Source organism: Centruroides vittatus, unplaced genomic scaffold, assembly GCF_030686945.1.
Source record: "Centruroides vittatus isolate TY-2023 unplaced genomic scaffold, ASM3068694v2 contig_272, whole genome shotgun sequence".
NCBI lineage: Eukaryota > Metazoa > Arthropoda > Arachnida > Scorpiones > Buthidae > Centruroides > Centruroides vittatus.
In genome coordinates, this window is record NW_027121732.1 from 451,461 (window position 1) to 467,813 (window position 16,353).

The window sequence follows — 16,353 nt, forward strand, 5'->3', positions numbered from 1 at the left end:
TGTCTATAAGTTTTATGGGATGGACACGTATATCTTAACGAATAAAAAAAATACTTATTCACACGTCAGCTGAAAAGTGAAATTCACGTAGAAAGCGCGGAACACGCTCGGCAGTGCTGGCGCTTCGATATGGACTTTTTTTTTTTTTTTTTTTGTAACTCTTTCCGCCCAGTGGGCACTAAGAGGGCCTCTTATAGCAAGCCCATTATGGGTTCGGCCAGGCCCACAATGGGGCGGCCGGGTGGTGAGGAACGGAGACCGACATATCCGGACGAACCACCCCCCGAAAAATTCCTGGGGATTTCTCGACCCGTCCGGACTCGATCCCGGGTCCCCCAGGGCGGTAGGCTGGTAACCTTGACCGCTCGGCCATCCGGCCGCTTCGAAATGGACTAGTCAACTAAAACGGCAGCGCTCGTGGCGGCAATACTGGTGATGTAACTGAGGCGGGGGTGGAACTTCGCTCATGCACTTTTCCCGCGCGCATCTCAACAGATAAGGCCATTCACATACTGGCCGCACGCTCGCAATCTAAACATCGAAAAGTGAAAACAAAATTTTTTTTTATAATTTTCTTTACCACTGAGGCGCCATATAGGATTTAGCGCCTGGAGCGACTGCTCTGTTCGTTTTACGGTGGGGCCGGCTCTGACTGTAAGACATTCTGATAGCATTACTTGGCGTGCAAAGGGCCACAATCATTACAAATTCCACTTTGAATTTTCAAAAATACAGATAACATTACTTTAGAATAAATTAATGATTCGACATTTCTATAATTTTATTTATTAGAAAACAGAAAGCATTATTTTAACTTAAAAATCATAAAGTAATCCTGTTTCTAATGAACATTATTATAATAAAATAATCCTTTGTGAAATATTTCAAACCGATTAATGTTTTTACGTAACGCGTGACGTGAAAATATGACGGGATCATAATACCTCACGCGTTCCAAACAATACATTCTAACAATACGTAACGAATTGTTAGAATGCATTGTTGACTTTTTCTATTGTAGGTAGCTATTGTTAAGGGTAAATTTGTTCGAAAGTTCCGCGTTTCATTGAGATTTGAGAACAAATTGTGATTAAGTAATGTACGGGAGGCAGTGGCGTAGCGTAGTGGGGGCGGCAGGGGCGGCCCGCCTCGGGCGGCACTTATAGGAGGCGGCAAAATTTCACAATAAATAATAATATCTTGTAAAAATACCTAAATAAGGGGGCAGCGAAATTTTCCTTCGCCCCGGGCGGCTCACACCCACGCTACGCCACTGGTTAAAACATGAATATCTACGTTACCCAAATTATCAAAACACATTCATGCGTTACTATTCATTTAATTTCATTAGATTTGGAAGTAGTTCAACGCAACGTTTATTCGTATAAATTTCTGCTGTAAAGTTTGACATCAGCATTCTGAGCAGCCTTGGTTACTCACCACTTAATGGAAAATGTTTACTTAATCATACCACCATGATCTTTCTCAAATTAATACAATACATTTTATGTTTCTGTTTTTACCTGAATAAAGCAATAGATTCAACACATTTATTGCTTTGTGTTTTAGCGTAATTGACAAAAAAAACTGCTTGAAAAAAATTGTACTTAAAAACATTTCAAATTTCTGTCGGGGTGTTCCTAGTCTGTGGAAAAAATTATCTTTAGAACTTCGATAAAATTTTCACACATTAAGCCACAAAGCCACGTCAAGGCGACACCCATTTTGTGGTAGTTTTTTGATTTCCAGAAACTGACCCCGATTGCTCGACAGAATAACAATCGAGGAATAAAACTGGATATTCGTTGCTATTCGATTCATTCGGCAAACTAAAATAAACTACGAAAATTTTATTTTTATGTCATTTTCATCAAACTTTCCTATTAAAGGATGTGAAGTTTCAATACAGATTTTTCATGTAAAAATCGATATAGCAACGAATAAAAAAATTACGTTCAGAATATAAATAACTACAAATTATAAAAATTGCATATAAAACATATACTAAAAAGTTATTATATTGTAACAAAGATGCTGTTCCTTAAAACCCCTTTGCTACCAATTTTTGTGTAGTGAAACTGTTTTTATACAGAAAAATAAATTAGAACGAAAAATATTACGATATTTATTGTGTATCGATTGAATGTTTCATGTAATCATAGCGCCAAATATTTAAGACACGTGTTATCTATCTATTGTGAAAATAGTTTTAAAGAGAAATAAACTTGTGTATCGATTGAATGTTTCATGTAATCATAGCGCCAAATATTTAAGACACGTGTTATCTATCTATTGTGAAAATAGTTTTAAAGAGAAATAAACTTGTGTATCGATTGAATGTTTCATGTAATCATAGCGCCAAATATTTAAGACACGTGTTATCTATCTATTGTGAAAATAGTTTTAAAGAGAAATAAACTTGTGTATCGATTGGATGTTTCATGTAATCATAGCGCCAAATATTTAAGACACGTGTTATCTATCTATTGTGAAAATAGTTTTAAAGAGAAATAAACTTGTGTATCGATTGGATGTTTCATGTAATCATAGCGCCAAATATTTAAGACACGTGTTATCTATCTATTGTGAAAGTAGTTTTAAAGAGAAATAAACTTGTGTATCGATTGGATGTTTCATGTAATCATAGCGCCAAATATTTAAGACACGTGTTATCTATCTATTGTGAAAGTAGTTTTAAAGAGAAATAAACTTGTGTATCGATTGGATGTTTTATGTAATCATAGCGCCAAATATTTAAGATATATGTTATGTATTAGTATAGTTTTTAAAAAGTATATCGAGTGAATGTTATATAAAATTAAAATGTGAAATATTACTAAAATTTTAGCTTATATAATAATCGGAATGAGAAAAAACCTGGTTATTACTTATCAAAATCCTTAAATTAAATATTACGATATTAAATTAAAAGAAGGTGTAAAAATCATGCTACTTATCGTGATTCTACCGTCTGGTGTCGGGAAGAAAATTGTCCAAGTTAAATTTTAGTTTGAAAGTCGTTAACCTGAAAGTAATATTTTTGTAAAAATTTTTGTATTTTGCGTAAAAAATTATAATGTACATAAAATATATTAAGAGAACTAAGATTATTTATTCAACTGATTCCTGTCTAAACTATTGCACATTTACCGCACCTTCATTTTAATAATTTGATAGTTACATCTTAATTTGAACGAAAATAAGCTGGAATATAACAAAAATCTGTATATAAATCAATCTCGCTAATTTAATTCAGCAATAATTTGTATAAATATCTCAACTTGAAAACAAATATGTTTCGGGTCGATGCTCTATTAGAATTTATACTCAATATTAATTATATAAACAAAAACAAAGGATTACTTACTTCCGTGAAATTTACCGAAACAGAATTGAGCTGAAAACTATCTGAAAAGAAACAACAATAAAAATTAAATAGAAACAATATGAAAAAGAACAATTGTAAAGTATTGTTAGTTGAGTATTACCTCGCATCAAGCGCGTCACTTATTATGTCGAAATTTTTAAGATAAACCATTTAAGTCATTATTACAAATATTCAATAAGCTTTTAATTTCGTATAATTTAGATATAGAGAGGGTTATCTGTGCGCGACATTTCAATTATGTTTACAGTTCGTAACGTCGTAAGGAATAGCGTAACGATAATTTTACGCCCCTTCTGTTAAAAACTTGTAGGGAATGCACCGGTCAAAGGCGATAAAAGCGTAATTTTGTTTCGGAAAGTTACGAAATCACCGAAAAGAAAAAAAAAAAAAAAGAAAAAATTGTTGGCGTCGGACTGTTCGGAGTTCGAAAGTTTTCGGGAAATACGGGTAAAGTTCACACTACTATTTCCTCGGTCATACTACTATTTCGGTACTTAGTGTGTTGATTTGCGTCCGTTTACAGGCGCAAATCAACACTGTGACTAAGTACCGAAATAGGTGAAAAAGGTTTCGAAATAGTAGTGTGACGGAATGTCATCCTGCAACACACATCGTGGTACACATATTGTCCGATAGAAAGCATAAAGAGATCGTAATTGGAAGATAATAATAAATTTGCGAGAAAATGTCAGTGTGAGTGGTGAATTCGTGGAAAATCGTGTGCATTATAGAAAATTACAAAAATATCTATGAAATTTTGTTTCAAATATAAGTTACGTAGTTATATCGGAGGAGCTCAGAATTAGTGGCGTAGCGTAGTGGGGCGACAGGGGTTCCCCACCCCGGGCGGCAGTTACAGGGGGCGGCAAATTTCACAAGAAATAATATCTTGTAAAAATACTTAAATAAGGGGGCAGCGAAATTTTCCTCCGCCCCGGGCGGCTGACACCCACGCTACGCCACTGACGGGAGGCAGAAAGGGCTCTCTATGTCGCCTTTCTCTTAGGCTTGGTCGAGTAAAAAGATGAAATTTCCTGTCGGCCTTTTTATTCGAGTTACTCTTTACTCTTCACTCAAACTAACTCTTTGTGTTCTGCATCATTAAAGCTCGCTCAGATGAAGACGAAGACAGCATCCCGTTCTAGAAAAGCCCGCGATAGGCGAACAGGCCCGCGTAGGGCGAAGAGGCCTTCCTAGGGAGAAGAACGAAGATACAAGAACGGGTCGAAGGCAAAAGAAGGTGAGGCTTTCTGTGTTTCGTTTCTTTAAGGCCCGCTCGAGTTAAGAGGCCGACCGGAGATGGAGAGGGCTTTCTGTGTTCCGTTTTATTAAATCGCGCGCAGGGCGAGTATTTTTTTTTTATTATTGTTTTTGGTTAATGAGGTTCGGTATGAGATTGAACTAAATTTTGTGACCCTAACGTGCATTTTATTACGACCTTGTGTATTTATAGATTTCTGTCTTTTTTTATTACTAGTTTTTGTAATATTGCATTTCTTAGTTCAGATAGTAATAATTTCGAATAGCTGAATCCAGGGGTAATTATGAATATTTTCATCGTGCGAGTTAGGAAGAACTCGGCTCGACAAGTGATGTTGGTCACTTATGGAGTTGCATTCTTTCCAACTCTTGGTGGAACTCTGAAGCAGCCACCTCCACGTGGTGAGTTCTGGGTTGTCGTTCGTCTGGTAATGATGAACGGCAGGCGAAGAGCTGCTTGTTCCATTTTATCCATTCGGCGCTGCTGCGCAGCTTTCTTATGCCGATTGACGTTAAAAACCCTAAGTGTTTTGGTGTTTGGTTGAAATAGTCGAGTACAAAATCAAATTTAAATTTATTATAAACTGCTGATAAGTAATTTACTATTGTCCCTCCTGTGATTTATTAATTCTAAAACTGAAATATTTTGTTAAATACATTCTATTATATTAACGCCGGCTTTCTTGATGGGTCGGTATTGACCCTTCAGGGGTCAATGAAAGTTTACGGGGATAGCTAAGACTTTGCAAATATTTACAATTTTACACATTTTTTTCTTGCTCTTAAATAAATGTTTCTTTAAAAATTATATAAGAAGTTATATTATATATAATATAATATTGTATAATATATAATAGTACTTAACATTGAATGAGTGGACAGAAAAAATACTTTTTTAAATAGGGACAATACACAAAAAAGATTAGGAACCCTTCTATTAATTGGTTTAACTTTTCATTTTTATTGGTTTGTAAGCAACTTGAACCAATCTTCCAACTTACTTTGTCGGCTTGTTGTGTATATAACACGGCAGTGGCATGCCGTGACGTTTGATGATAGGGAAGCTGTGTTTCTGTAAGAAGCCGACTTCCAGGGGCAATCAGTTAATTGCGCGTCAGTAATGATCTAGGGTCCATTCGCACGTGCGTGGTGGGATTGTCGAAGATTATATCAATCTCCGTTCTTTCTTTCGTCCATTTGATTGGTCACTCTCCCTCAATCACGCTTCCCGAGTGGTGGTCCCTGGTTACTAAGCGTAACGAGACTCTTACCTGGAGCCGGAGAAAAGTCAAAATAGAAGATGAACTCGATCTTCCACCGATCATAGGACGACTTCCTTCCGCGGTTTATAGTTTCTGCCTGGCAGTTTAATATAAACAATGGGTGTCCGACTACGAACGTCTTTTACCTATGTCTTTTTAAACTAATAAATTTTACTCTAAATTAACCATTTTCTCGCCTCTTTCGTAACGGGTCAGACCTGTCCGGTACATGACATTTCCATAAAAGTTTTAAACAAATACTGGAAATGACAAAAATAAACAATTTATGTATTTTAGTTGTAAAATACAAATAATACATGCATAATACTAATTGATATGATACAAACAATGATCGAAAAACTTGTTTTTTTTAAAATTTGTTATAAACTAATTCTATTCGGCGATTTTTTCCGCAAAGTCGTTAATTACTTTATTATAAAAGTTGCTGGTCGCGACTCCATCAACGTATTTAAAAGCTTTTTTTCTATCGAAAGCAACGCTAGCGACGACAATTTTTCCTCCAACCCAGTGTTCCTGGCCAATGTATGAATTCTCTCCGTGGTCGAAAAACTGCGCTCAACAGACCCACTGGTAGATGGTACCGTAAATATTGATGATATTAAATTATATAATTCTTTTAGTACGTCTTTGTTCGGATCGACATTAATTATAATGTGTTTTATGTCTAAGAGTTACTTGTCAATATAGTCCGGACACGAATATAAATATTGCGATTCGCTACGTAATTTAGATAAATCAAAAAATTTTCCATAAAATTTACTTCATTTAAAGAATTAAAACACGCTTGGAAAAATTGTTAATAATTTTAACATTATGAAAAACATCTAAAAGTGATAAAAATTCTAAAGATTTTATGTCTGAAAATCTGTCAATATAATTATAATTTTCTTTTAATTATACCGTAATTAAATATAACTTTGCAAAAAAACGTACATAAAAATAACATTGAATACTCTTTACTTTTTAAATCTTAAAAGAGCCGTATCCGGTAAAGTCGCAGTAACAAGACTTCGGAACGGGCGAGGACCCAGTTCTGTTCGAGGTTCTGTTTCAAATAAATTTGATACAAACAATAATAAAATTTGTCAAATAATGGGCAGCCGGGTGGTGAGGGACGAGGCCCGATATATCCGGGACGGACCAAGACCCGAAAAATTCCTGGGGTTTTCGATCCTTCTGAATTCGATTCCGGGTCTCTCAGAGCGGTAGACTGTTACCTTAGCCGCTTGAATAACCGTGGATTTTTTGCGCTCTTTTTTTCGCCTTATGGGCACTAAGAAGACATGTTATAACAAACCCATTATGGGTTGGGCCAGGCCCACAATGGGGCGGCCGGATGGTGAGGGACGGGGATTGATATATCCGGACGGAATGTTACGCTCCAGTTTCTAGCCACAAGAATTACGTTTAGAGACTTAACATTGGAGTTCAGAACTGGTGAAAGAACCATATCCTACATAATCATGGAAACATGTGCAGCTTTGTGTGAGGAACCGGGGGGTAGAGAGTCGAACACTAAACCCCTTTTAACGGCAACAGGATGGTAATTCCAGTTCACGGTGTCAATGGATGGCGTGACTTTAGGCGAGTGGGAGGGTTAGCGAGGTCGTTGATAAGGTGTCGGCGATACACGAGTCACGGCCGTTTGATCGCTTTGCTAGTAAGGCCATCCGCCGTAAGGAAAATTGCCGTTTCCACACTGTTTCCAATTTTAGTCGCTGCAAAAGATTTTGGCGCTAGTTATCGGTGAGAATCACGTGTTGAGTATATTGGTCGAAACGACCAATATACTCAACACGTGTCCAGATATAGCTATTTTATGAAATTGTAACAGTTACATAAAATTATAGATGTATATAGTTATACTTATTCGCGAGTTATATACGGTTGACGGAACTTTCTCTTCAACAGCAGCTTGGTGTATAGATATAAATACATTCATTGTATAGTTCAAACATTATGCCTAAAAATTGTTGCGTTCCTTTTTTGCACATCGTATGCTGGATCTAAAACTTCTCCTGAAGGATTGAGTTATATTTCATGAAATCCCATCGAATGAAGCACTGAGACAGAAATGGTTAATTAATTTAAAAAAATAACCTGTGATCTTGGAAAATTGGTAGAGCAGTAGTTGGATTAAACGTATCTTTTGATTGTTTTTTAGAATTTCACGTGGCCGCCAAGTAGTGGAGACAGTTTTTGGAATTTTTACAGACTACGGACAGGGCCGAATTAACCCACTTTGGGGCCCTAGACATTTTCTTCTTATCTGGCCCCCTCTCTCTCCCACAAGAAATAGAGCGCACAAAAAATATAAAACAATAAATGAAACAAAACTAAATAATGTGAAAAACTAAAACAAATCTTAAATTTTTATTATTAAAAAATATTTAATATACAGCAATAAATTTTAGTTTTTCTAAAAGAGTTTGAACAGTTTGTTTATAAATTTTAAAAAATTGAAATTTATTTTATTAAACGTCTAACAACAGTTGTTATACAATAACGATATTATCTTAAAATATTAATTGTTTAATTTAACCTTTCTGGTTAATATTTAAATATAATATTTTACCCACGAAAGATAAATTGAATAACGAAAAAGATCATTTAAATTAAAGCTAAGATACTTTAAAAAAGTAAGTACAGTATATAAGTAAGTAAGTATATAAATATGAAACTTTATTTAAAAATTCAGAAAAGTAAACTATCTTATTTACAAATCTTTTCAAAATAGACAGTTTGACCGGGCCCTAGACATTTGTCTCGTTTGTCTATGCGATGATCCGGCCCTGACTACCGGGTGTTTCTGGATCCCATACTGCTGCAGCCAAAGTGCGCACATTAATGCTAGCTGGTTGTGCACTTCACAGCTTTTTAAGGATCCATGAAAGCACAGTAGCATGGTCAGTCGATTATGTTGACAGAGATGTGAAAACTGGTATCACTGTGCTTGGTACCTAGAGGAGTGAGATTCCTGTAGAGCCCAGGACAGATCTATATCTTCCACAAGTGTCCACCACTTACTCCAACTTTTACAGCGCAGAGGCAAAAGCTGTGAGAGAGAACTTCAAAACATTCTTCATGTCCGATGTTGTTGCAGTATACTGGCAATATCGTTTTGTGTAGCAGACATTGTTTATGTGCAATTGAGAGCATTAAACGTAATATAATAAAACAAACATATGATAAAGTAGATTAACGCATTGCTAAACAAATGTTAGTTTATTGCTTTAACAATTGGCCCTTGATTGTTTGTAATATTTCAACAAAATACCCTGTATTTCGTATTTTGCTTCTTCCCGCAGGTCTTCACTAATGTTCATTAAGCTGAGGGCGACATGGTTACCGAAATTTTGTTCTACACATGCTGGGGGGTTGCTGGGCTTGGTTATCAGGTAATCTACAGCTCTTCTATAGAGTTCGGAACGAAGAGAGGAAGATGATACATGCGACGTCTTCTGTCGCTTTCTTTTATTCTTTTGTCTGCCGACTGTAACTCCATCATTTGTCGGATGGGGACTAAACCACTGGCTGTTTGATGTTGTTGGCGTTACTGAACGGCTTCCAGAATTCATTGAGGCATGGCTATTTGCTGGGGTATTTGGCTCCATGCTTTGATTTACGGTGAAAGATAGCTCTTGGAACTCACTTGCTTCAGTGCACATTAAGTTCTCTCTTTCTTCTGTAACTATGGGTATGGGTTGACTACACTTGTCCTGAAATCAATACCAGCACTGCATTAGATATGTACTGTACTGTACACTACAATACGGTTAAGAATGTAATATTCGTACATAAAATCATCCGTAATTAGTACAAGGAGACAACCAGTGTTCTAGCGAGCAACTATACTGTTGCCACCATCATACCATACAGTCATGTATCCTACATTATGTTCACACTTACATTTTCAACGGAGGTGCTGAGGCTGATGGTATCCTCACTTTCGTCTGCCTGCATGGAGTCCCTCAGGTAATCCATCTGGTTGAAGTACAGAAATCTGCTTCTGTGCACATTATTGGTGCCCACTCCAGAAGACTTTGATTTTTGCAGCTTTGACAGTTCCCTCTTGTATGCATCCTTCATATTTTTGAATTTTTTGCTAAGGATCTTGTTTGCTGTAAATTATAATGGAAACGTTAAAGTTGTTATTTTCACTTTGCTAGACGATCAGTTTGATAATTGGGGTATGACTAAATAGACTATAGCCTATTATATACATGTATATTGCCTATTGCATCATATATTTATGTAAGCATGTAATTTGGAAATGCTGCTATCACTGACTAGGGTTTCTCCAACAGAATCCCAGCTGTTTTTTAATTCGGGAAATCCTGCATTTTTTAAAAAATTCATTTTTTTTCTTATATTGTGTTAAAGTTGAGGAAATTCTGCAAATAGAGAGTATAATTAACTCATAAACTCTCAATTTACATTTGTATTTATTAATTTTAAGCCTGCTGATTAGTTTTTAAAATCTTGCTTGTCGTGGCACGTGATAGACAATAATCAATATGTAGCCTATTTGTGACAGAACTCTGAAAATTCTTTACTTGTCAGAACCTGTAATATCTGGAATAATAGCGCTTATGCTGTCTTAATTTTTAACCATGCTCAGTAGCTTCAATAACTGCATTACTACAAATTGTGCAAATTGGGCAAGGATACGAATGAATATGAAGTCTGCGAGTACGAAGTTTTTCTTCATAAACCTGATTATTAAAGCCAAACGAACTGCCGAATTATCGGGCTGTAAGCTCGATGCCGCTATTAAAGCAGCCGAGATAGACAAATCAAGATTACTAGACGGCAAAAGAAATACTGTAACGCATCTCGAAAACAAACTAGAAATCTTCCACGCTACAGGTAAAAAAAAAAAAAAAAAAAAAAAAAACACATATGTCTTCTCTTAAATGCATTAAAGACGATTTCACCGACATTAATTTAATCAAAAAGGGTATTCTCGGTAACAGGATTTTCTTTAGTAAAATAAGAATCAAATTGAGTGATTGGACCATCCTTGCTTTTTAAAATCTTATTATTATTTATTTATTTTTTTTTTGTAACTCTTTCCGCCCAGTGGGCACTAAGAGGGCCTCTTACAGCAAGCCCATTATGGGTTCGGCCAGGCCCACAATGGGGCGGCCGGGTGGTGAGGGACGGGGACCGACATATCCGGACGGATCACTCCCCGAAAAATTCCTGGGGATTTTTCGACCCGTCCGGATTCTATCCCGGGTCCCCCAGGGCGGCAGGCTGCTAACCGTGACCGCTCGGCCATCCGGCCACTTTTAAAATCTTATTATAAAAATTTACAATAATATTTTGTATTATGTTGTATTTAAAAAAAAAAACGAAAATTACCTTCTAACATAGAAGATTGATCTAGGTTCATTTTTTCTTTAAATTTTCAACTCAATTCAAAAGCACTTTTGTTGGAAGCAGTTACCGACAAACTTTTTTTTCTATTTCTGAAAATTTCTAAGTAATTCAAAGGTAATTTTTAATATACAGTGGGTAATCGGTTAACGAACACTTTCGCGAAAGATTTTTATGTTCGGACAACGAACACCTCACAGAACAAACACAAAAAGAAGCGACGTTAACAATGAATACCGATTGGTCTTCCCTTGTCTTCAGGCAACAATTCGAAACGTTTTTGAGCGCGGGAGACGTCGACATCGACGCTCAACCCTGTCGGATAGTATTCCTCCGAACTTTGAAACTTTCCCTTGTAATTCCAGCCATTTATTTTTCTGACAAACAATTTTATATATATATAGTATTCGCGAGACTGTCGGGCGGGAATTCGTTAAGTTTTGCGTCGGTTTTTATTTTCGAAAGATTGAGAGTATAATAGCAAAGGTAGAAAGTGGGCAAAAGATGTCTGATGTTGCTGGGCAATATGGCTCGAAAGGTCTACAGTAGGCCGCAGTTCAATCTTATCTAAGAAAGATACAGTATTATCAAGAAAACTCAAGAAGCTAAAGGAGTAACAAAAATCACATATGAGAAATAATGAACATTGAAGAACTCATAATGGAATCTGAAACGGATTTGACGACAGAACACCAAGAAACTCGGCGAGATATGTTTTCTTCTGAAAAAAAGAAGGATTAATGTCGATATCTGCCATTAAACATTTTTTTGAAGAAGTGGGAGAATGTCAGAATACGGTCTTAGAATGGCATCCAATCCAGGTTGAGGTTAATAGGCTTAGGGATCTCTACAGTTACAATGCTATTACTGTAATTACTTCTGAAAAATCCTGAAGAAGACAGAAGAGCAGTCGACATTAGACAGATTCTTTAACCCCCACAAACGGAAAAAACATGACTAATAAAAATGCAAGACTGTGTATATATGTATTTTTATTATTACATATAAATGAACATAGTAAGAAAGTATATATTTTTATTTTTGGGAGTCTCCAGAACGAATTAATCAAATTCCCATAAAAACCTATGGTAAATCGATAATCGGTTAACGAACGAAGTCTTGGAATGGATTATGTTCGTTAACCGATCACCCACTGTATCTTAAAATTAATTAATTATATCCTGGGTCAAGCAAAAGACCGGGAAATGAGAAACCCTATGACAAACTTGCCTCGTGTATGCAAGATAAGACGTAGGCTCTAATCTATTCCTGGCATCTTCTAAACATAATTGCAGTAAAGCCGGATGCACAAATGCGGCGCGGCAAGGAAAAGTGGCAGAATGACGTCACTTTTTCTCGCCGCAGAAGTCGATTTTGTGCCGCTTTTCTCGTGCCGCAAAAGTTGGTTGAATTTTATCTTTTGCGGCCACCGCCGCCAAGACGCGTTTCTATCAGCCAATAACAGTTTGTTTGGTAGTCACGTGAGAAAATATAATCACGTGATATTTTAATGGCTGAAACTTCGACGCAGTTAACCGAGATAACATCAGAATAAAGAGGAAAGGACAATAAATTTAATACAAATTCTACACAAATAATCATATATAATTCAAAGAACAAAACAACCAAATGTTACTCGAAATAATATTCTTTATTGAGAGATCCTAATCGAGGAATAAGCATATTTTGTACACCAGTTCTTTCTCGATCCAAGAAAATATCTCTATCCAATATCTTCGTTCGAATATCTTCGACAAAATCTTCTAGCTAAATAAAGCAAGCCGTACAAAACAAAATTTGGGGTGTACTATAGATTACCACCTATGGAATTTCAGGACTTTGATTATATATTTGAACTCAGGGGACCAAGACGAGTTCAACGGTACCCTATTTTTGGACAGGAGACGAAAAATAAAATTATCATGCTTTTTAAGTTACCAGACTTTTTTAATGCTCTCATGAAGACGGCACCATAGTTGCTAGTACTGCCATCTTGCGGTAAAGTATGCAAACCATGACGTCGGACTACGGTCATCTCCAGTAGAGTTAAACACGCGATACGAGAGCGGAGAGAGCGACGCGACTCCCTATTATCGCACGATCGCTGGAAAAAAGTATGACAACTTTATTATTTTTCGTCTCCGGTCCAAAAGTAGGGTATCGTTGAACTCGTCTCGGTCTCCTGAGTTCAGATATATACTTAAAGACCCGAAATTCCATAGGTGGTAATCTATAGTATCCCCAAAATTTGTAAACACGTGGATAGCGACAGTGCCAGTATCGTTCGCCATCTTGAATACTGAGCGCATGCGCCGAAATGTAAGTGGATTGCCGCTTGTGGTTGTGCTGCCGCGCGGCGAAGATGCGTTTGCGACACCGCTTTTTCTTGCCGCGCCGCATGTGTGCATTCTCCTTAAGATCAAATTGTATTGCTAAATATACTAGCAGTGGTGATATTCAGCGGGTTCGCACAGGTTCGGCCGAACCCGTTGTTAAAATTTTCAGTTTTTCGAACCTTGTTAAACACACGGAACATTTCTCAATGGTTTTGTTTTTTTTTTTTTTTTAATATATTAAAATATACGTATTATACTCCGTAATACTACTAAACTAGAGTCTTATACCCCGTTTGCACAGAGCATTTCAATCTAGATTGTGAGCAAGGTCGGGGACTATGTCTTGGTGCGATCTCTCTCGACCGAAACGAGGTTTAATCGGAATCGATTCTTGAAACTAGATCCAGTTATAAGAGAGATCCCACAAATCTCACGCGCGCGAGATAATACAAGATGGCTGTGGAACACGTGTCGGGCTATGGACAGCGAAATAAAAAGGATATTGTATTTCGAGAGATGATGACATCTCTCTACTATGAGTAGTGCGATTCGGGGTGAAAAATTTGTCTAAAAAAAAAAAGGTCGACAGCACTAATATACTATTAGTGCTGTCGACCTTTATTCAACGAGAATGAATAAAGATATCTGATAGAAAACTTGCCAAGTGTCTTTGAAGAAAAAACACACAACATTAGTGTTTATCAAGTCTAATATACTATTGTTACCTGCTCTTCACCCAGGGCTCGTTACGTTCCAAATACGCCACTGATTATTAGATATATCGCAAGAAAAGGTATTGTATTTATTTCTAACCAAAACTTCCATTTCGTTTGTCGGTGATTGTCAGGGAAAACTTTTCTGCTAGCGAACCCTTTGTTAACTATTTCGAATATCACCACTGTATACTAGCCCACAACAAATAAAACATAAGTCTACTTACAACTGACGTTGGTTCCGTGTTTAGAAGCTAAAAGCTCTCTTAATTGTGTCAGTGTGGAATCCCTCTTATTCTTTTTGTAGTAGTCCACATGACTTGGATTCCACAGATGTGGATTGGCTATAGAACAAAGATTTTTATTATTTATAATCTATACTTGTAATCAGTCAGTTTTCGTTCCGAACTTCGAAACAGCATGTGAAAAGCATGCCTACTAGTTAAGCCTAACTAGGCTTAACTAGCCGAAAACTATTTATATACAACGTTTATACTATTTTCAATACTGAATGTATTAATCATGTAATTTACGTACATCGATAAAATTCTATTATTTCTTTTTCGACATGAGAGATGTTAATGTATTCATCCATCTTGTCCGCTCTCTTTTGCTAGCGTACTCTCGTATCGCTGCGCTAGCAAAGGAAAAACCACGTGAGCAAGAAGGGGCGGAGCCTTTGACGTCATCGCTTGTGCTAGCGCTAGTTTGCGGCGACTTTAATGAACTACTAACAAAACTGATTTTACATGAATTAAAATTTCTCAACAATTATTATATTAACAATTTATTTTCTATTTTCGTACTACACAATACAATAATTCAGTGCATTTAATCATAACATTTTTTTATATATATATATATATAAGAAATACATTTTCTAATAATTTTTACAAACCCTTCAACAAGAGCAGCATATACAATATATATATGTATATATTACAACAAATACAATTTTTATAAATCTAAATTCTAATTTAGGAATAATGTTTTGTGTTGTTTATTATAAACAATTATTTTTCACATTAAATTTGAAACACTTATTAACATTAGTAATAGGTGCAGACTTTGGAGTTACTTGGGTGCTCTAATGGTCCCTAAAATTTTATTTGTAAATTAACAAGATAATTATTTTAAATTGCAAATAAAATTTATTAGGGACAGACTATTATTGTTTCTAGAGTTTTATTCACAAAATTGTTAGGAACAGACTAAATTAACTCTAGAAACAATAATAAAGTAACAATAATCTGATATTTATTTTCTATTGTGGTCCAGCATCTTATTTCATTGAGATCAGACCCTGCGATACAAATTTTAATAAGACTAGTTCACCTGATTTTATCACCAACCAAACTCATCAATCTTAACTACAGAATGCAAAAAATAATTGTATTTATGATTTTTTTTCTAAACACATTCAAATATAATACATTAAATGATTAATATAGCATCATCATTGATAATTTTTTACATTATTTTTAGCATTTGGTTCTCATTGAACACAAATTCCTACCATCTCTTCAGTATTTTCTCAAATTTTGATCTTTCCAGAGAGCTACTCTCCAATTTTTGGGGAAAAAAATCAGCACCTATGACATTAATAACTGTAAGGCCTATTTTAAAGATACTAATTTAACATATATAATAATATATCAGCAAGTTAAAACATTAAGTTTTATACAATAAAATACTCATAATATTTAACAAATACCTGTTATCTATTTTCAACTGATATCTATACTATCTAAACATGAAATTATAAAATAATAATTACATAACATTTAACCTTCGGTTCTTCCTGGAAGTATACTGTTATTTTTATATATATAAATTGACAGCTATGTTAGAAGCAAAACTCTGACAATTAGATAATTGACCTCACTATACAATTGATATTAAAATAATACTGTGATAAAGGAATTCAGTTTTAAGAATCTTTCAAAGTGTAATATGCTAACTAAAAACACTAAACCATTTATCATAAAATA